At 44.8% G+C, this 21,576-nt stretch overlaps 1 protein-coding gene and 1 non-coding gene across 2 annotated transcripts in view; both read left to right on the top strand.

Annotated features, from left to right (window-relative positions):
• Window positions 1-21,576, top strand: part of SLC24A3 (solute carrier family 24 member 3) — a 445,716-nt gene that overhangs the window by 111,649 nt on the left and 312,491 nt on the right. The window lies entirely within an intron of this gene.
• LOC131483060 (U4 spliceosomal RNA) lies at window positions 18,368-18,515 on the top strand. Its single transcript, XR_009247491.1, has one exon. It is a non-coding gene; the product is annotated as a U4 spliceosomal RNA (small nuclear RNA).

Below are 21,576 nucleotides of genomic sequence, written 5' to 3'. Positions count from 1 at the left end.
AAGATACAGCCTCTGGGGCTTTCTTAACACAGAACTTCTGTACTGTTATTCAGACAAGATGTGTGTGTGTGTGTGTGTGTGTGTGTGTATGTTTAGTAAGAAACAGTTAGTCGTTTCTGCCATACCAGGTAGATTCAGATATTATTTATAGGTAAGAGGTTATTATGTTATTATTTCTCAACAATAGGGAGTGAGGGCACTAACATTAGAGAGTAATTTCCCTGCTTGGCTCAATCCCTTTGACCTAGAATTGGAAAACTATGGATGTTTCTGCAAATAAAATTTTTTTGGACACACTTTCCTTTTTAAAAATTATATTTGAAGATTTGTTTGAGAGTCAGAGTTACAGGAAGAAACAGAGATGGATAATTTCCATCTACTGGTTCACTCTCCCAGATGACCACAAAGACCCAGTGTAGGCCAGGCTGAAGCGAAAGCTTCAGCCTGGTCTCCCATGTGGATAGCAGGGAGATTAGACACTTGGACTGTCTCCCATTGCTTTTCCCAGGCTGTTCCTAAGGAGCTGGATGAGAAATGAATCAGCTGGGACATGATCTGGTGCTTGTATGGGTTGCTGGCCTTGTAGGCAGCAACAGTACCTGCTGCACCAAAGGGCTGACCTCCATCAATTGCTTATGTATTGTCTATGGCTGCTTTTCTGGAATAACACATTTTAGACATTGTGACTTGCAAAGCCTAAAATCCTTACTGTCTTAGCCTTTATAGAAGGTTCTATTACTCAGGTCCTTGACTCCTCTTTTGACTTTGGTGCAGGGAGAAAAGCTATCCTTCCCATTGGCACAGAAGCAATGGGAGATGAGTCTGTGCCTGCCCTCTCTCAGGCTGGTAGCCACTGCTTGGGTTTGTTATTCAGGAAAACTCTCAGTCTGTCACATGCATAATAACTTGCTATGGCTCCATCCCAGCACATCAGAACCCAGATGTCATAAGCATTACTCTGTGCCCATGTGACCTTGGGTTTGTGTTTTGGATCTCCCATTTATTGCATGACCTTAGTCCAGCCAACCTCTTGGAGTCTGTGTTTCCTCACCTTTAATGTAGGAATAGTAAATCACAACCCATGTGTGTGGCCAGTGAGACTGTTGTTGCAAATATTAAATCAAGCACCTGTTCAGTCACACATATAAAGGTCTATAAATGGTAGATCTGGAAGCAGCGTGTTACTGCAAATAAAGTTATGGACTAGAGAAAAGGTACTTGCCCAAATAAGCTCTTATCTGCCATGTGAGCATCTTGGAGGCAAAATCCCATTTACCATTGTAGGAGTCTGTGATAGCTGTGTAACAAACTACACAAACAAACGCTAAACATTTAATGTGGCTCGTGCATCCATGGGTCATCTGGATGATTTTGTTGATCTGGGTCAGGTCCAGCTGGAATCTGCGTGTTTGAACTCATCTGGTGGTCAGCAGAAGCCTGGCTTGACTAGAGGGACCTCCCATGTCTTGAGGTTAGGTTGGCTGTTGACAGAGATGTAGCTGTCCAACTGGTCACCCAGCTACTGAGACCTATTCCTGGAGCAGCATTAGCGAGTGGAAGTATTCAAGGCTGGGAAATGGTGCAACATCATTTCTACCAGTTCTCCTTGCCAACTCTGGGTTTAAGGACAGCCAAAATTCCATGGGATGGGAAGAGCAGAAAAGTTAGATTGCAGAGGGACATTTTGCCATCTTCCATCATGTTGGTTCCTTTGCCAAGGTGATACAAAATAGAGAAATCACAAATACAGTAATGCCCTCTGGCCCTATGAAATTACCAAGTGACAGAACAGTTTCAGCTGCAACTTTTTATCGAGGAAGAAGGAAGATGAGGCTAATAGTCTTACCTTTAATAGAAGCTATGAAATAAGGCTTTCTTTTACTATGTTTTCCATGGCAACCCCCAGGATCTCCCATGCCCTGTCATCCTTGCCATTGACTGTGGTCACAGAACTAGGTATGATTTTTCGGTCCTGCCTCCCAATTTGTCCCTCACATACCAGGGTCAGCAATCTCAGGACCCCATGCCTTGGTGCATGTCTGATTTTTCTCCTCTGGTATTTGCATAAACATCATAACCGTGGGTTATTAGAGGAAGGAGCCCTCAAGTTCCCATTCTCTGAAAGTGGGGTCCCCCATGTGCTAGATGTGCACGTTGTCATGCAGGCTGTGAAGTGGACATTGTGGCTGGTGCATGTGTTAACTGCTAGCTGACCTGCCAGCCTGATCTCAGTTGAGTTCAACCAGTGGACTTCTGAGAAGTGTGGGGAGTCCGTGAGAATGTGGAAAACCGGCTCCTTCAGATGCAAGTGTGACCTTGAGCAAATGCTGACCTTGGTAGACTTCAGGGTTATAGCCAGGAAAACAGAAGTCATCACATGGCAATGATGATTACACAAGTCCTTGGTGATGCCCACAATGGCGAGAGGTGGCTCAAGCTGAAGAAAGGATCCAGAAACCCAGTCTAGTTTTCCAATGTGGGTAGCAATGATTCAACTTAGCTGAGCCACCCCCACTGCCTGCTAGGCACACAGTAGCAGGAAGCTGGTGTCAGGAGCTAGGACTCAAACCCAGGGACTCTGCTAGAGAAAGTGGATGTCCCAGTCAGCACCATACCTGCTAGGCCTAATCTCCACCCCTTGGGGCAGTTACAAAGTCGAAGTTATGAAATCTAGTTTAGGACTAGTTTGATTGGATTGCCACTGCCTGTTTTAAAAGCCTGGTCTGGAAGGCCCAGCATGAGTGGAAATGTCAGTGGGTTGCCACGGAGATGTCACTTTTGATCCACTCCGGACTTTCCGGAGTTTGAAGGGCCACTTGCCAAGCTTCGAAAGAGCCATAAACTTGCTGAGTCGTGGAAAGACATTCTTGGCGGTGGAGCTCTCAACAAACCAGACACTGTTTGTAATTAATTTGAATGCTTCCAGAGCTTCATCTCTGGTGTATTCCCATGGGGACTTCATTGGGCCTTAGCTACACTTTGGATGATTGCATTTGGTCCTCTTTCTTGTTGTGTGGACCATTTGTTATTGGAGGGCAGGCAGGTTTTTCTACAGGTATCTCTGGTCTGTCTGGGTGCTTTTACTGTAGTCGAGAATGCTCAATAAAGTGTCCTTGAGAATATTTACCCATAAGCTAGCCCTGAGTCTTAATTTATAAGGGAGCAAGAGTGTCACTTCTCATATTCAGCTGCTCAGGAATTCTGGTATTTCCGGTTTTATATAGAAAGGTGAAACGGAAGGCACTGGGAAAAGTAAATGGAAGGGATGACAGTGTTAGAAGTGGTTTAATTGTTGGGGTTGTATTTCACTTTTGCTGCCCCCGTGGAGTTTTAGCAGGATCTCACCCTCATCTACCTGCTGAGTTAAGCTATGTTCTTAACCCAGAGCTATAAGGTTTTCTAAGACCAGGGCTGAGGGCCAGAAACCAGGGTGAGGCAGGGACCAGGGCTCTACTGGAGGAAGTTTTTCTGCAAGTGTGAATGCAGGCCAAGTCCCTTGAAAAATAGCTCGGAGTGTGTTGCCGGTATTGAGTGTTTGATGAACTGTGCCTAAGCAGTGCTGTGCTGGGAAGAGAGGGCTAAGAGAGCAGAAAAGCAGAGGAATTCCTCAAGGAAGTGAGTGTTTCATGTTATCTCTAGTGCACTTATTATCCAGTTTGTTTCTCCAGTAATAGAGTGAGGAAGCCAGGTAGGATGAAGTAACATGGCAATTGCGGCCCTACACCCTTACAGAAGTACAAGGGTGCTGGGATCTTTAGGTTTGGGATAATATTTTGGGTTGAAACATTGGCTTCCTGACCCTCAGTTCCCCCAGGAAGTGATTCTACTTGGAAATGACTCTTCTCAGTGGTAAGTCAGCTAGGAAGAGGTACATTAAGGTCCCATTGACCTAATATGACTGATACCCTTATGAAACGGGAAATTAGGGCCTGGCACAATAGCTCAGTGGCTAAATCCTTGCATGCACTGGGCTTGCATGCACTAGGATTCCATATGGGTACTGGTTCATGCTGGCTGCTCCACTCCCTATTCAGCTCCCTGCTTGTGACCTAGGAAAGCAATAGAGGATAGCCCAAGGCTGTGGGACCCTGCATCCATGTGGGAGACTCAGTTCTACTCCTGGATCCTGACTTTGGAACAGCTCATCTCTGGCTGTTGTGACCTCTGGGGAATGAACCAGCAGATAGCAGATGTTTTTCTCTGTCTCTGTAAATCTGTCTTTTCAATGTAAATAAATAAATATTTTAAAAAGAAGGGACATTTTGGGCCAATGATGTGATACAGTAGGTTAAACAACACTGGTATGCTTGTTTGAATCCCAGCCACTCCACTTCCAATCCAGTTGCCTGTGAAAATATCTAGGGAAGCAATGGAAGATGGCCAATGAGACAGCTCCTGATTTTGGCCTGACTCAATACTGACAATTGAGCCATTTGAGAAGTGAACCAGGAAATTACGCTCTCATTTTTACTTTCAAATAAATATATATTTTTTCAAAATGGGGCGTCATTTGGACACAGTGGCTAAGTTGCAGTGTCCTGAGTCATTGTATTAGGGGTTGCACAGAAAGCTCCTACTTCTACATCCTTAGACACATGTGTGTCATTTTGTTTATCTTACAGACTCTCTGAGATGGGATCTTGTATAGAGAACACAATAAGATAGAAATGATCACTATGTTTGGGCTTGAGTTCTGTACCCCTAAATCACATTGGGCAAACTCTTTAGGCTTTCTGAATGTGTTTGCTCATTTCTGTTATCTACGTTTGGAGTCTTTTCACAGAGCAACTCTAAAAGTACTTTGCATCTTTGTAAAAATGTGAATAGTTGTAATGTAATCACAGTTGTAATGTCGGTCTGCATTAAGTGGAGTGGAGAGGTTGATATAGGTGGGATACCAAGTTTTTGTTTGTACCTAGAAGAGTGAATTGTGTCTATGTGTCTGCTTTTCTCTTGGCAGACTTTAAATGGTTCAATAATTGCAATGCCCTGTGAGTTAATCTTATTAGTTTCTCTATTCTCTTGGGCTTCAAATTCAAGTCAAAAAGTATTGGCAGTGACACAGATGACTGGGCCATTGGCCAGGGCAGGTCCATTAATAAATCAGTCTTCTTACTCAGGCACTGTGGGAAACTGGGACGGAGCCATGGGACTCACGCTTTGCCAGTGTTAAAAAAATAATAAATAAATAAATCTAGCCCTCACTATACATCCTGGTAAATTTCTGCAGAGTTGGTCCTGTTAATCTTTGAACAGACCAGATATTATAAGATCGTATTCAATTGTATAACCATCATTCATTAGACTATTGGGCAATCATTATAAATCTGACTGTTGAATGTTAAATGATGTGAGAATGTATTGGCGATGATTCTGTTAGGGGCTAAACAGAGATTGCTGTAAACAAATACAAGTACTGGGCTTTAATACTGTGGATTTAGTAGTTGAAGAAAAGTAATTATTTTCTTCTATCTCATAGAATTCTATTTAAAGATTTATTTTTATTGGAAAGTCAGATATGCAGAGAGGAGAGACAAACATCTTCTGAATGCTGATTCACTCTTCAAGTGGCTGCAATGGTTGGAGCTGTGCCAATATGAAGCCAGGAGCCCGGTGGGTTGCATGGTGGGTGCAGGGTTCCAAGATTTTGGAATCTACCAGGGACTGGTGGTTCCCACATGGTGCAGGGTTCCAAGGCTTTGGGCCATCGTCAACTGTGTTCCAGGCTACAAGTAGGGAGCTGGATGGGAAGCAGGGCCACTGGAGTTAGAACTGTGCCCATATGGGATACCGGTGCACCTAAGGTGGGGACCTTAGTGACTAGGCCACCACACCAGGCTCTATTTCCCAGAATTTTAAAAGGATATCTTAATTCTGGCTTCAAAGAACAGGTATCACTGAAGTTGATGTGTATGGAGAAGGTTGAAAAGGCAGAAGGACCATTCTATTAAAGAGGATAGCATTTATGGAGGAGTAAAGGAGCGGGATTCCATGGTGTGTTCTAAACTGGCCAATGGTTCTGCCTCGAACACATGTTTACCAGTGGCCATCAAGGCAGTCACATGGTTAAGAGAGATGCTTCCCTCTGCACTTGAGTCTTGAGTCTACAGTTCTAACGGTGAGACCTTAGATGATACCACTGACCTCAGTAGGTATACCACTGATGCTGAGTAGGAAGTGTCATCTTCTGTTTTCTGTTGCAAATAACACAATACTACAGGTTGGGTAAGTTGTAGAGAAAATATATATAGTTAGGTTCATGGTTCTAGTCCAAGACTGAAAGTCTCTACTTGGTGATGGGGCATCCCATGGAGGAAGGATACATGTGTGTGTGTTCTGGATTCTTCCCCTCTTCTTATAAAGCCACAGTAGTCAATCACAGGTGCTCCCTGGTCTCAACCTACAACACCACAGTCAGTGTAGGTTTCCACCCTCACAATGGCATGTACATTGCCATGTGAGTTTCTAGTGAGGACAAACTATATTCAGACCATAGCAGGACACAGCTCTGGAGGATGGGGGCTTTCTGTGCAGGCAGAGGGAAGACTGGAGGAAGGCACTGCCCTAGGAAGAGTAGCCCCGGATGAGAATGGTTCTGTTGAGTTGGGGGTTTGAGGGGAATTCTGGCCGGGTGTCTTGGTGATGATGTTTGTTGTGCCTAGTGAAGCCAGGCCCTCTCTCAGAGCAGTGGGCTTTAGGTGAAATGTTGCTGAGCCTCAGACTCGCATCTGTCCACTGACATGGTGACATCTACTCTTAGCACTGTTGTGGAGGGGACGGAAGGTACTGTCTGTGAGGCTGTTAGCCACAGAGTGTGTGCAGTTCAGCTCTAGCTCACCTGTGCCCTGCCTTCCTCACTTCTGTTGCTGAATATAGCATTTCACTTTGATTCCATCTAAAATTTCTCCATCTTTGGGCTTGTGTTCTGTAGCCAGGCTGCCGATGGATGACAGGAAGCTCCCTGGCAGGTTGCAGCAAGGTGGGAATTCACCTGGCTCCCCCAGGACATCTGTTTGGGCTCTGCTAGAGGCCAAGGGCTACCTGCTGTGGTGGGGCTTCTGTTTCAGATGGTGGTACCTGGTTATTCTTTAGGAACTGGCAAAAGGCATTTCACATTGCAGGTGGGCCACCAGGGGATAATGTGCTTCTTCAACAAGACCTTGGCATTTTCATGGAATTGGAAGGTTCTATACCCTCTCATAAGACTCACTTTAGTGCTGTAGATGCTGTCTCACATGCACAAACACAGTGTCATCTGAAGAATCAGTTGATCTGTGGTAGGAGGTGAACTGTTGTTGATTGGACCTCACAGCCATAGTGCTTCTCCATGGTGGCAGAAAGTTTCTGCTCTGCACAGAATAGAGATTATTTTGATTCTCTCAGTAACAACATTTTTTAATCTCCTGTGTGCATCGTCTTGTTGCTGTTAGTATGTCACCACCCCAACTGTGGCTGCCAATGCCTGTTAGCACTCTGTAGGCTGGTGGAGCTGTCTTACAGCAAATCTGATGCAGTGTTACCTCTAATTTTTCAAATGGCCCACTTCCCTCCTCTGCTTGGCACTGAAGCCATCAGCAGGACCTGAGCTCATCTGTGTCACTAATCCCCACAACTGCTCCAGGCACGCTCAGGATTGCCTGAGGAGTCTGCATTGGTTACTTGCTACTTCCTGATCTCATCTGTGCCATCCTTGCCTCCTATTACACCCTAAGATTGTCCCCCCAACTCCTCTCTGTTCTGCTCAAAATCTCCCCTATTGTGTGTCTTGCTTCTCAAATATTCCTCCTCTGAAGATCAGCCAGCCAGAAATGATTCCTTCTTGGGAAAGGCCCAATCACTTCTAGTTTCCCCATCGCATGATGCCAAGCACTTTCTGCTTCATATAAAACTTGTCTGTTTGTATTACCCATCCTCACTTCTTTCTGCAACATACATTCTTAGGATAAGTGTTCTGTCGCCTCTGTCTGCTTAGGCAAGCCCAGTAACTTACTGAGAAGATTGTATTTGGTGACTCCTAAGACCTTTTTTCCTAAGAAACCATTCCCAGCATCACTTCTTCAGGTAAGTCCTTTTCTGAATCAGACTAAGGACAAGTCAACCTGCTGCACTAACTCCACGCAGGAGGATCCTGCAGTATTTCTCCCTCATGCCATGGTCTCTCTCATCGTAACTCTTCCGGTGGGGTGCACCTTAGGTTCACATTCAGCCACACTGTTCCTGTGTTTCTGCACCAACATTGGAGATGCAGCCATGTTGGAAACACTGTTTTGGGACTTACTTGTATAGTTGTGCATTGTCCAAGCTCCTGGACCTGAATCTCTTTGCTTGAAGATTCTTGGAGGTTCCCCACCATCTGAGAGAACCAGGAATTCTGGGGCATTGATCAAGCAAGAACCATCCCTTGCCCACTGGGTGGGCTGACATGAGGTCCTAGAAAAGAGAGGACAAGAGAGCAGAAATTACGGAAATAATTATCCTTCTCTAGAATTATCAGTGGTATTCAGCATTGGTGACTCACAGCGGGAACTGGCATCTCACTATCTCCTGATGGATTCCTCTTTTCTTGTGCTGCAGTCCCACTGTTCTTGTTTCCTTACATTTACCTACTTAATTTGATTCTTTGTGTTCAGTTCTGCTTCTGGTGAACCTAAATTCAGGTTGAATGCTACCAAGTGCAAATGGTTCTTGATTTAGAATGGTTTGGCTTAGAATCTTTCAACTTTACAGTGCTGTGAAACCACACCCATACCGCCATCATTCTTTTCACTTTCAGTATAGAATTCAACACATTTCACTTTATTTTGAAATAGGCTTTGCATCCAGTGATTTTTGTCCAACTGAGACTAACAGAGATTTAAGGATTGATTGTGGTAGTCTGAGCTGCACTGTAGTTTTGTGTGGTTTGGCTCCAAGATATTTTCAACTTTGCTGAGTTTATTGGGATGCCGCTTCATTATCAATCAAGGATCATCTGTAAGTGCATTTCTGATATTCTGGATTCTTTTGTAATCATTTGATTTCCTTTGGCTGATGTTTTGTCTACATAATTTACCACCTGTGAGGCATAGGTCCTGAATCACTTTGCTCCAGTGGTTGTCTCATTCATGTCACAGACTAATCCTTGTCAATGACATGTTCCACTGTGTATCTGCTAGGATAAGAAACAGCCTTGAAAGCATGAGACCAGTTGGAGATCTCAAGGAGTTTGGGAGAAAATTGTGCAGAGAAGTTCTTGGCTGCTGTCATTCTGCTTTAAGCCAGGGATTACTGTGAATTACCAGCTCTGCTATTTATAAGGAATGAATTCACAGCTGGGGAGTTTGTAAACGGCAAATGGTAAATACTTTTATGATGCAAAATTTAATTTTCTATGGTTGGTTAAAGAGCATTTGATTAAAATAGAATTTGGCGGAACAGATCAAAGTTATTTTGTAAAATTGCTTTTACAAATGTATTTCTATCTGAATTCATTCCTAGTTTTCTTTCCTTAATTTCTGCTTTCCTGTCCTCTGTTTTTATTCTTCTCCATCTTTTTCCTTCTGCCCCCATCTTTGTCATAATCACTGATGTATTTAGAAAATGTTAAGGGCATAGATGAATAATTTACTTTAACTATTTAGTATTTTGATTCTTTAGAAGTCTTTAACCAGGGAGGATAAGCACTTGACATATATGCTGTCATTTCCCCCACTCTGTATTGTCCAGGCATCAGTAATCAATCACAGCATCCTTCTCAGCCCGAGCTCCAGGTAGCCATTACTAGTTCATGAGTAAAAGCATGGAAGATGATCTAAAATGATTTGATCGGGAGGGCCTTGTTTAGATGCATTGTTCTTCCTGTTTGTCCTTTTTTGGGGGAGAATGAGACTGCTTCAGAAGAAAGATTTTGGACAATCTCCATACAGTAACTTGAGTGTTGTGCTTGGGTACAGAGTATGCTCAGTTTCTCTTCAGCTTGAGAGAATTCCAGGCTAACTGTCCACTCATCCTGTCCAGGCCCCGCTGGAGTTTGATTTGGACCTTGTGTGATATATGCAGATGGACAGTGTGCCCTTTCTCCCCTCCCCCCATGAATTTGCACATGATAATGCCCTTTGCTGTGCCCATGATCAGCCCCCAGATTCTTTGGTCCTTGGCACTCCCCTGCCTTGGGTGCTGTGACATTTGGTATTTGGCTGCTTTGTTGGTAATGGTCATCAATAGCTCAGGTGCTTGGCTGGCTAGGATGTTCAGAGAGTTATCTTCTTCACATTCACACCTCGCTTTAGTCTTCCCCAGAAACCTGACCTCTAGCCTGTGGACCTCACTCTTAGCTACTCTGCCAAGTCCGTTCATAGGAATGTGGCCATCCTTTCTGCTTCCTGCCCATGATTCCAAGGTTGAAGCCCACCCTTGCTTCTCTTTGTCATTGGTGCATCACAGGGTAAAGAGGATGATGACCATGCTTCACTCTTGGCCTGTTTGTCCCTCCATCTGGAACTAGAAAAAAAAAACCCTCTTCCCTCTGACTCTCTGATCCTCCCACCATCTTCTTCTCCCCTTGAATATTGGCTTGGGACTCACCCTGGAAAACTTCCAGTATTTGCTGTAGAAGCAGGGTGAAGTGATGAAGTATCTTGTCAGTCATCTGTACAACCAGCAGAGCAGTGGCATCTGCCAATTCAGTGTCACCTGAATCCTTGTGCTGGGAAGAGTCTTTGGGTTTTTTTTTTTTTTTTTTTTTTACCAAGGCACTCAAATGGGAGGCTTGGCTCACAGCAGATCCTTGCTGCACATCCCTGATCTTTGTGAACTGCTTCTCATTGAATAAGTCGGTTGCCTGAGCCTCCTTCCCATGATGGGTTAGTGGCAGTCTGAGCAAAGTGACCTCCAGAGACTCAGTGAGCTTAAACAAGCACTGGGTGCATAGAAAAGTTCTTCATTTGTGACAGTCCAGTGATTGGAGAGTATGGCTTCCAAAAATAGTATCTTTTATGTTTTTCATGCATCATGTGGAAAATGTGCCCGTAGCTCCTGGGTGTGTGTGTGTGTATGGGAGGGGAGGTTGGTTCCTAGATGCATATATGGAGGAGTGGATATGTGTGCCTGTGTTTTTCTGAGGGAGAGCTCTTGGAAAACGCCTGTAAAAGAGGGAGCAAGGTAGGACAGAATGGAGGAAGGGACTGAAGCAAGGAGGATACTGCAGAAGGATGAGCAGGCTTAGCCTTGGTGTGTTCCATGAGAGGAGATTGAATTTAATTACACTAAATTACTGCTTTTCTTTGGTTTTTAACACTTTATTTACTTGGCTGAAAGGTGGCACAGAAAGAGATGGAGAGACAAAGAGAAAGATATCTTCTATCTTCTGTTTCACTCCTCAAATTATAACAGTTGTGGCTGGGCCAGGTTGAGGCCAGGAGCCTGGATTTCCATCCGGGTCTCCCACATGGATAGTAGGAACCCAAGCACCTGGGCTATCTTCTGCTGCTTTCCTAGGCACAATATCCGGAAGCTGTACTGAAGTGTAGAAGTTGTGACTTGAACTGGCACTCTTATGAGATGTTGGCATCACAGGTGGCAGTTTAACCAACTGCTCTACAGAGCTGGCCCCACATGGCTTTTCCTGAGAGATGGGTCTTAGCTTCTATGCTTATATTAGCCAAGTATTCAACGTCCCGGTGGGAAGAGTGGGAGATAGAGCCATCCAGGGGGGCTCTGTTGAGAACTGTGGTTCTTTAGAGGTTAATCTCAGTGACCACAGCAGCTGGGAGATGCAGTACCAGCTGTTGAGAGACACCTGCCTGCACAGGTGACAGCAATGACACCTATCCTAAGCCTTGCTCAAGGCCAAGGGCACCAGCACTTCCCAAGGCTGCTTTGATGATATGCGGGGTGGACAGCTGTTACATCCACCTTGTAGTTGTCACAAAAATCCACCATGACATTAGTGTTTTTTCTGCTTGTCAGGCTAGAATGTGAGATGTGGTGGACTCCCTTGTTTGTGAGAAGCCACAAGCAGAAGAGTCACAATTGAATGTAGATCCTGCTCTTTAAGCCCTGAGTCTGCATTGAACCACTGAACTTCATGCTTCTAAGGCATGATCCGGGGTTTTTCTGGCATGTGGGCTGGAAGCTCAGAGAAGAGACAGTGAGCAGGAATCTCCTGTATAGTCATCTTTTTTCAAGGTTATCCTGAGTGAGATAGAAGTTTTTAAGTTTATACAAAGTCGTCATTTTACTAGAAAGCCGACGAGAGTGAGGCTGAGAAAGAAATCAGCCATCTGTTAGGTGATGGTCCCAGTGCCCACAAGCAGCCCGAGCAGGGCCAGTCTGCATCCAGGAAATGGGATCTCAGCCTGAGCCTCCCTCATGAATGGAGCAACCCAAGTGCTTGGGCATCAGCTGCTGTTTCTCAGGGTGCACATTAGCAGGAAGCTGGAATCAGGAATGGAGTGAGACCTGCACTCACTCTGACATGCGATGCTGGAGACCTAACTGCTAAGCCAAACATCTGTCCCACAGTCACTGTTTTCAAAAGGCCCTCACTCAGGTCTGTGTTTGCTTTCATATACACAGTTAAGAATTTCCAAGTGAAAACATTATCTCTCTGTTAGCTGTCCAACAAGCCCAGAGTAGATAGAACACCCAGCGTGGAAGGTAGGTCTTGTACCAGTAAGGAGGTAGCCGAGTGTGTGATGTGAAGGGAGACACAATTTAATCACAGCAACGAAAAACAGTCATCAGTCATGAGCCCTGTTTGGGCAGAGAAACTGACTGTTTAACACTTATTAGTCCATTCCAAGGACATCATTACATCTAGCATCAGCTGGAATTTACTTACTTTCTTTTTTGTTTCTGACAGACATTTATCAAGTACTTGCTGTGTACCAGATACTGTGCTAGAGCTAAAAGGAATACTCACTGGGCAGCCACAATTAAAGCTACTGTGAGGTAGTGCTGTACTTTCCTGGAGGTGCCAAAATGCAGAAGCAGACCATACTACGTGTTGCTAAGAATTTGGAACAAGTTGGACTCTGTGGTTGATGGAAACATAAAATGGCACAATCATTTTGGGAAGTAGTTTGGGGTTTCTTGTAAGATACACATTCACTTAGCATATGACTCAGCAGTTCCACCCTGTGGTATCCACGAAAGAGAGGAATGCAAGGTCACAGAAATACATGTGTGTGAGGTGTGAGTTTTCAATGCAGTGCTATCTGTAATAGCCCCAAATGGGGAAAATCCCAGATGTCCATCAGCTGGTATGTGGATAAATGAACTTGAATGCATGAATCCATGTGTATGCTGTGCAATAGGATACTGTGTAGTAATGAAAGGAATTAATCAGTAATGCACAAAACATGAAAGGATGTTAAAGACACCGTTAAATGAAAAAAGGAGAAACTCAAAAGAATCCATAGCATATGAGCCCATTTTCATCAAGTTTGGAAAATGTATAATAAAAAGCTATAGGAGCAGAGAGCGCACCCACAGTCATATAGGAGCCAGGGATGGGAGGGGTGGACTAGACAGGAGCACAGGAAAGCTATTTGGAAGAATGGGACCCTGTGCTTTAAAGTATTGCGCTGGTTAGCTCTCAGCCAACTTGATTTTTCACAACGCAGCCAGATGCATGCTTAGCCCATAGCAAATGGTCAGTAAGTGTGAATTCATTTAAGGACCCCTGCATGTCAGATAAATCACTTCTCCTCCTATGGGCAGCTTCCAAGTATGGAAACCCTGCAGTCTGCTCCTATGAAGCAAAAACGCCAACTCCAGCTCCCATTCTGGACCAGCTCTTGGCTGCAGATAAGACTGCTTCCAAGCAGAAGCAATTGTGTTCTCCCTGTTAGCATCTGTAGGACCTGATCAGACATCAAAGGGCTTGGACCCATGCCCCCAGGTTGGGTAAGGTAGGCAATGCTCCTTGTCTGTCCTCCAGGTAAGCACTGTCCCAGCCTGAAGAGAGGAAGCTGTGTGTTCCAATCACTGAGTTCTATAAGCAGCCGTCCTTCACTCCAGCTTCTGTTCCATTGTGGGGAGGAGGGTGGGCTAGGAGTGCAGTTCTTAAGCTAGTCTCATGCCTGAGTTCCGAATACTTCACCAAGTAGTCCCTGATTGAATTTCAATCAAATGCAACACCAGATAGGATAAGATGATTGGCGCTTTTAGAAATAGCCTGTCTTCATTCCTGGGCTCTGTCCGCTGAGATAATCACGCACCAGTTCCATTCCCCTTTTAGGGGGAGAGTTGATTCTCATCTCTGGTTGCTCCAACCTGGAGCTGTGGGAACTTGCAGAATCACCAGCCTGACCAAGCAGGGAGCCTAGCCCTTCCCCTCATTCAGAGTTTTTCACCTCTGGGGAGAGTTTGCTGGGGAATTTTGTTTTGTAACACATAGGATAAAATATATAGCCACAGAATATCCCAATTATATTGAAATATAGTTATGGCTGTAGTGAATAAACAACTCCTTGGAGGAGTAATCTGGGTGCTTCTCTATTAGCACATGAAATAGCGGGGAACCTAACAACTGCTGTCATTTTGAATTGTTGGTGAGCATAAATGATAGTTTTGAGATGTCTGCACATTATAATGGGCTATAAACTATCCAATACTATTGGTAATAAAGTCCTAGAAATCACCAATACTGTGTGATGTATTGCCAGCATTGTATGAGAAGAAAATGCTGCATTTCAGTTAGAAGTTAGTGAATAGATATGAGTATATATATGTAGCTCATCTCACTTCCCAGACCTCATAAATTGAATCCACAAACATGTGGGGGATCTGTAGGCCCCAGATTAGCCATGCTTGGGGTCAAGACCAAAGTTTTCCAACTGCCAGACATTCCCAGTGAGGTGAATCATCTGTTACCCCCTCCTTCCAGAAGCACATGTCACCTTCTAAATCTAAAAACACTGTGATGGAATATTCAGTTCTTTTAAAATATGACAGCGTATTACAGAAGTAAAAAATATATAGGGAATATCATGAATATCCATGTGCGTATCACCCCCTAAGGCATCAACTCTTGGCAGATGTGTTTTGAGGTTCCTTGCAGACTTTTCACTGATGACAGCTGTGTTTTGTGCCCTACCACTTGTGAGCAAGTGTTCTCTAGAACTGGGGATCTGTGGTTTATGCAGACCTGCAGGACTCTTTTGCAGGTGGGTGTTTCCACAGCCAATGCCAAGGATAACTGGTATCGATGACACTCTGTGTGTGTGTGTGTGTGTGTGATTCTGCCACATGCTTGACTTCCTGGACATGACACTTGTGAGCTTTGTCCATGTGGATATGTGGGACTCTCAAGGTTTCCTGCCGTGTGACCATATCCAGTTAAGCTTACTGTTATGTTGATGCCTTTTGGGCTGTTTGGAGGGTTTCACATGTGACAATGCCCACACTGAGCCTGCCTGTAGCTGTCTCCTGGTCACACAGATTTCTCCATCAGTGGAATGACTAGGTCATGAGGTATAGTCTTGGAAGCCTTAGTTTTAATGGATCCTATCAGATTTCCCCCCCTGGCATGGCTGTAATGATAGATTTTTCCTCTGGGCACTAGAAAGTATGAATTCCAGTTGCTCTCTATTGCCATAGACACTGGGTTCTGTCCAGCATCTTCATTTCTGTGGTCTGATGATATCTCAGTGTGATTTCCATTTGCAATCTCCTGGTTATCGGCTATCATAAAATCACTGATGCTCCCTAAAGATGCTATCCCTCTCCCGGGGACCTGTGACTATTGCTTTACATGGAAAATTACTCTGCAGGTGTGAGTAAATCCAGGATTGGTGATTGGCAGGATTAGCTGGTGGGCTGTAAGGCTGTCATAAACATCTCTCTCATAGAGAGACAGTGGAAGATTAGGCAGAGGTGAGAAGCAATAGGACAGAACAAAGGTCTGAGTGATGTGACAGTAAGCCAAGGCACGCCAGAATCTGCCAGAAGTCAAGGAGCACATTCTGCCACAGAGCCCAGAGGGGAATTGTGGCCCTGCTAAGACCTTAATTTTGTGTATCTGGCCACTGGTACTATGAAATGATAAATGTTTGTTTTTCTAAGGTAACTGATTTGTGGTGATTAGTTCCAAAACCCAGAAAACACACCCACCATCCAATGCAGCTCCTCTTGACATGTTTTCTGAACATTTAGATGGTCTCCTCCATGAATTGCTTATGCACAAACTGTGTTGGTGTTTTCCTGTTAGCTGTGGCACAGCTTTCTGTAATCTGCTTAATAATTCTTTGTTTCATACTGTGCTTTGTCTATGGCTCGTCTTGTCTTTACCCCCACCCCCAGTTTTTGTGTATGTATGTATTTACTTGAGAGGGAGAAAGGATAGGAAAGAAAGAACACTGACACCTGCTGATTGACTCCGCAAGTGCCCACAACACAGCCCAGACCAAAGCCAAGAACTAGGATGTCAGTCCAAGTCTGTCATGTGGAAGGCAGGGGTCAGACTCCTTGAGTCATCACCTGTTTCTGTCTACATTGTACATTAGTAGGAAGCTGGATTGTGGAGCAGAGCCAGAAGTTCAACTCGGGCACTCTGATAGAACATGTGATTTCTTAAATGGATTTGTGCTAGCCCCCGAGTGTTCAACTCAAATGTGGTCAGATGTGTCACTTCCTTTGCAGTTCATGCTGTGTCATATTTGGAAAGTTCTTCCTTGAGACTAGAGATGCATATGTATCTTTACGTCTGCCTCTGAGTGTCTTCTGCTCTTTGGGGACATGATCAGGACCTGCCTTTGGGTGATAGACTCAGGTTGGGTATGGCTACTTCTCACTTGAGATCCTGGGCAAAGCTGTGCTGACACTTCAGCTAGCCCTCAAGAGACCAGAGGAAGGAGACCTAGAATTGGCCACCTTTTAAACCTTGGTTTTACCAAATGCCCATGCCAGTCATCTTGATGTTGAATTTAAGGTGACTCTTGTACTTTTTAGCCATCACTCATTATTTATCATTTGCAGTTCTATGAGCACGGTTGTAGGCCTACTTGGAGCACAGCTCCCTTCCTAGCTCAGCTGTGTGTTACCAGAGTTCCAGTGCGTTGTCATTTTTATGGAGTTTATTGTTGGCATTGCCTAAGATTCCAGGCATTGCAGTTTTATATATTAATTTTTTTTCCTATCAACAATCTAGACTGGAGTCCATGACCTCAAATGCCTTCAAGATGAAGAGCAAGGAGATGGGTGTGTAACCTCGGGGATGGTAGTTTAGGGACAGTCTCACCAAACTCCGGGCTCACACACTTGCCTACAACATGAGGCTCTGGGTGGCTTGATGGCCTCATGTTGACTGCCACCATACAATCTCTAATCTCATTTGGAGGTTAAAGGCGTCACAGAGCCTCCAGCAAGCAAAACCACTCCTCCTCATCTCCTTTCCTATCCTCTTCACCTTGCTGACTGCTCTAAACCTGGAAAAGCAGTGGGTGATGGTCCAAGTACCTGGGCCCATGGGAGATCTGGATGGAGCTCCAGGCTCCTGGCTTCAGCCTCACCAGGTCTCAACCATTGAGTCTAGTTGGACTTCATCTGGCAGGTGGAAGGTCTGTCTGTCTCTGTCTCTCTTCTCTCTGTAACTGTAGAGTTCTTAAGTAAGAACACTTGGTGTTGAGACCCGGAGGGGTGAAGAAGCCAGGGCACTTATTCTTCATATTTCATCCCTGGTTGGCTGAAAGTTTAACTCCCCAGCATTCCTGCCCTGCTGCCTGAGAGGCTCAGCATCCTCCTGACATCAGAAAGGATGAGTAGTGCCGGCAGCTGTAGGCACGACTGGAAATATCTCCAAGCTGCTTCCAACACTCTTGAAAGCACTTGTGTGGGAGAAGAATTTGGCAGATATTGCCGAGACGGGGTCAGTCTGGTTGAAATCTAATGGTGTTTGAAAGCACACGTACAAGTGAGAGGTTTTCACATCTCAAATTGTGTCTTGGCTAATTCTGTCCATGTCGCCACCTGCCATGCTAAACTGTCAACACCTGAAGCTGCCAATGCCACAGCATCTATACCTGTGAGGGTTCCAAAACTTTCAAAGTGTAGGTGTGATGATATTAGTGACATTTCAGTGTGCCCATGCCTCTACATCTCATCCTGCACTGTATCAACACCTGAATGTGTGAATGTTTCCACGTCTCAGATTGCAGGAGCCTCAATATTGTTATATGTGGATGTTACATCTGTGCTTTGAGTATCTCACGTGATAGCCAGCATACAAATGTTTTGACATCCCAACACATGACTCTCAGCATGTAACATGCAGTGGCTTGATGCTATAGAATCTGTTCATTGCAACACTTCAACTGTGAGGAGTGAGGCATTACTTTCCTTCCCCATTCGGCTCCAAAGCCCACGACTGAATGCTAGCCAACACACTAGCGTTGCACATGGCAGTGCTGTAGGCCTTGAGGCCTATCTGAGGCACAGTTATTGCTGATTGAAAACTTTGCCCATTATGCCACTGTGACAACCTGACATACACAGAGACACATAGTAATGTGAACTCTTGTGGAAATTGTGTTTTTTGTAGAGCAGAACTGTATCTCGGAGGGACAGAGAGCTGGTCAGACTCTGTAGTAATCCAGCAGCACTTCACTTACATGGAATTAAAGAGCGCTGGCTGACTCAGATGCTCCAAATCCTCACTGCGGGCAGGGCGGTCCTGATGTGTGTGCATTTTCCTGAAAGTGGCCTTGGAATTACACCCAGGATCCTACCTGCAAAATTGTAGATGAGACTAAGATCGGGACCAGAGGGTCTGACTCTTATCAAATGAGATTTAATGGGGCTGGAGTTGCAGCATGATGGATAAAGGCACCACCTGCAACATTGGCATGCCATATGGGTACTGATCCATGTCCCAGTTGCTGCACTTCCAATCCAGCTACCTGCTAATGGCCTAAGAGGGCAAAGAAGATGACCCAAGTCCTTGGGTCCCTCCTGATGACATAGGAGACCCAGAGGCAGCTCCTGGCTTTGAAGACCCTAGCTTTTGGTTTTGGCATGGCTCAGACTTAGTCATTGTGGCCACGTGGGGAGTGAACCAACAGATGGAAGATCTCTCTCTGTGTCTCCTACTCTCTACAGTTCTGCATTTCAAATAAATGAATCTTTAAGGTAATGGTTGTTGACTACAGTAGGGTGTTATAGGGAATGAAGAGGAACATGTGTAGGAAGTAGGCTTCCTAAGGAATGATAATAAGGCTAATTAGAAGACGCCTGGGGAACTTCCAAGGGCATTGTAATTGTTTGCATCTTGGTAGGGCTTAGGGTCCCACAGGCATATTAATTTGTCAAACACAGTGATTACCTGGCTTACAGATCTCTGTGCAATGCATCGTGTGTTTTAAAATTGCATCTCAGGGCCTAGCAAGTAGCCTACTGGCATAAGTCCTTGCCTTGCGTGCACCAGGATCCCATATGGGCACCAGTTCGTGTCCTGGCAAACCTGACTCCCATCCAGCTCCTTACTTGTGGCCTGGAAAAGCATTTGAGGATGTGGGACCCTGCACCCACATGGGCGACCCGGAAGAGGATCCTGGGTCCTGGCGTTGGATCGGTGCAGCTACGATTATTGCGGCCGCTTGGGGAGTGAATCAACAGATGGAAGATCTTCCTCTCTGTCTCTCCTCCTCTCTGTATTTCTGACTTTCAAATAAAAAAACTATATATATATATATATATAAAGCTGGTATTTTCCTCCTTCATTGCCTTTAAAATGATGCCAATACTGTAAAAAAAATTGAATATCAACAGAAAAAAGTCATAAACAGCTATTGATGTCATATGCATGCTGCAGTATTCAAGAGAAAAGTGCGGGTATCTGTTACACATTTTTTAAACAATAGATTGGTGGACGCTTATATGGATAGATGTGATAAAACAAGCATTTTGCAATTTTACAGTTGATCTTTTGATTCAATTTCTGTACATATTTGAATTTCTTTTGGTAAAATAGAAGAAATTAGGCTGGCAAAGCTCATCTGCATATTGAGCTGTTGGCGGCTGCTGTATCCATATCACAGACATGAAGGTCATCCGGCTATATCTCGTTCCCATGGCTCAGTAGTGTCTTGGGGATATTGTAGAAGCAAACTCAGTTGAACCCCACGAGTGACACCAAGCCCAAAGAGCATGCCCTGAAGTGGTTCGTTGTTTTTAAAGCATGCTAGAATATCTCACAGCATGCTGGAGTCTGAACAGTTGTATTTTTTCCTGTATTGAATTTAAAAGAAAAAAAAATGCTAGGTTATTTTCTTTCCTTTTAAAGCAAAGTCCTTCAAGTAATTCTTTATTTTTAAAAAAAGATTTATTTATTCACTTGAAAGAGTTGCAGAGAGAGGGAGTGACAGGGAGAGAGATCTTCCATCCATGGGACAGATGTTCACAATGACTAGGGCTGGACCAGGCTGAAGCTAGGAATCAGGAGCTTCTTCCAGGTCTTCCACATGGGTAGCAGGAGCTGAAGAATTTGGGCATCCTTCTTCTGTTTTTACCAGAGTATCAGGGTGCTGGATTGGAAGTAGAGGAGCTGGAACTCAAATTCACACCGACATGGCATGCCAGCACTGCAGGAAGTGGTTTTGCTCAGTATGCCACTAATATTTTTATCTTTGTGTGTTTCATACATGCCAGGGAAAATAGTATCTAGAGAATGAAAATAACCTGAGAGCCAGTTTAGCTTGAAAAGGGCCTTTGGTAAGTTGCCATTTTATGCAGAATAGGGAGGATGAATGTCTAAGGGAGGAAGCAGATTGGATTAGGCAGATAGAAGTTGACATTGAATGGTTTTCAGTATTTAACTGGGTCTAGGTAGTCTTCATTGGGAGTGACAGGTGCGGTGACCTCACTACTGACTCATAGGGACACAGGGTCCTGAACATTTAGGGGGCAGAGCCTAGTTTTGAGCAGAGCTGTGACCTTCCTCAGTCTGGCCTGGTGTCTGGGGCAGGTTTCCTTGTGAGCCACTCCAGCATCTCCAAGGCTGGGTTGGGAAGCTCACCAGACTCTTGAGATTTCTCTGGACAGTGCCATTATCTGTAAGGCTCAGAACCTGCCGAATCAGTGGGGAGTAGGAATAGACACCGAGGAGCGGTGTAGAAAAGAAAGTAGCAAGAAGAACCTAATCTCCAAGTTCACCCAGGGCTGCATCCAGCAGGCTCCCTACAGACAGAGCAGCTCTCTCGGAAACCTCTGTACCGTATCTGTGCAGAATGGTGTGTTCCTGACTCTCCATGAAGCCGGGCTGGGTGCTGACCGATGCTCTCCCCTGTGCTTTGAACTTGGCCAAGACCAAGAGAAGGATGTCCCAGTCATTCTCACTTCCCCTCAAGGCAATTTCTGGGAGTGACAGCAGTTGTTGAAGCAGTGTGTTTTCAAAATCAGCTCTTGCTTCTCCCAGGAGCTTGTGAGAAAATGCAAATTCCCAGGTCCTTAACCTAGGAGGGAAGTCTTGGAAGTCAGTATTTTGCTAAGTCTTTGAGTGAGGCTGATCTGGACTCCTAGTTCCAGAGCCCATATCAGTGCTTGAGCCAGGATCACAGCTGGGATGGAAGTCTCATGGTGGGGCATACCTTGAGACCTTCT

This window comes from Ochotona princeps, chromosome 22 (genome assembly GCF_030435755.1).
Source record: "Ochotona princeps isolate mOchPri1 chromosome 22, mOchPri1.hap1, whole genome shotgun sequence".
Classification (NCBI taxonomy): Eukaryota; Metazoa; Chordata; class Mammalia; order Lagomorpha; family Ochotonidae; genus Ochotona; species Ochotona princeps.
The sequence above is the reverse complement of the archived record's forward strand: the minus strand, read 5'-3'. Positions and strand labels throughout refer to the sequence as shown.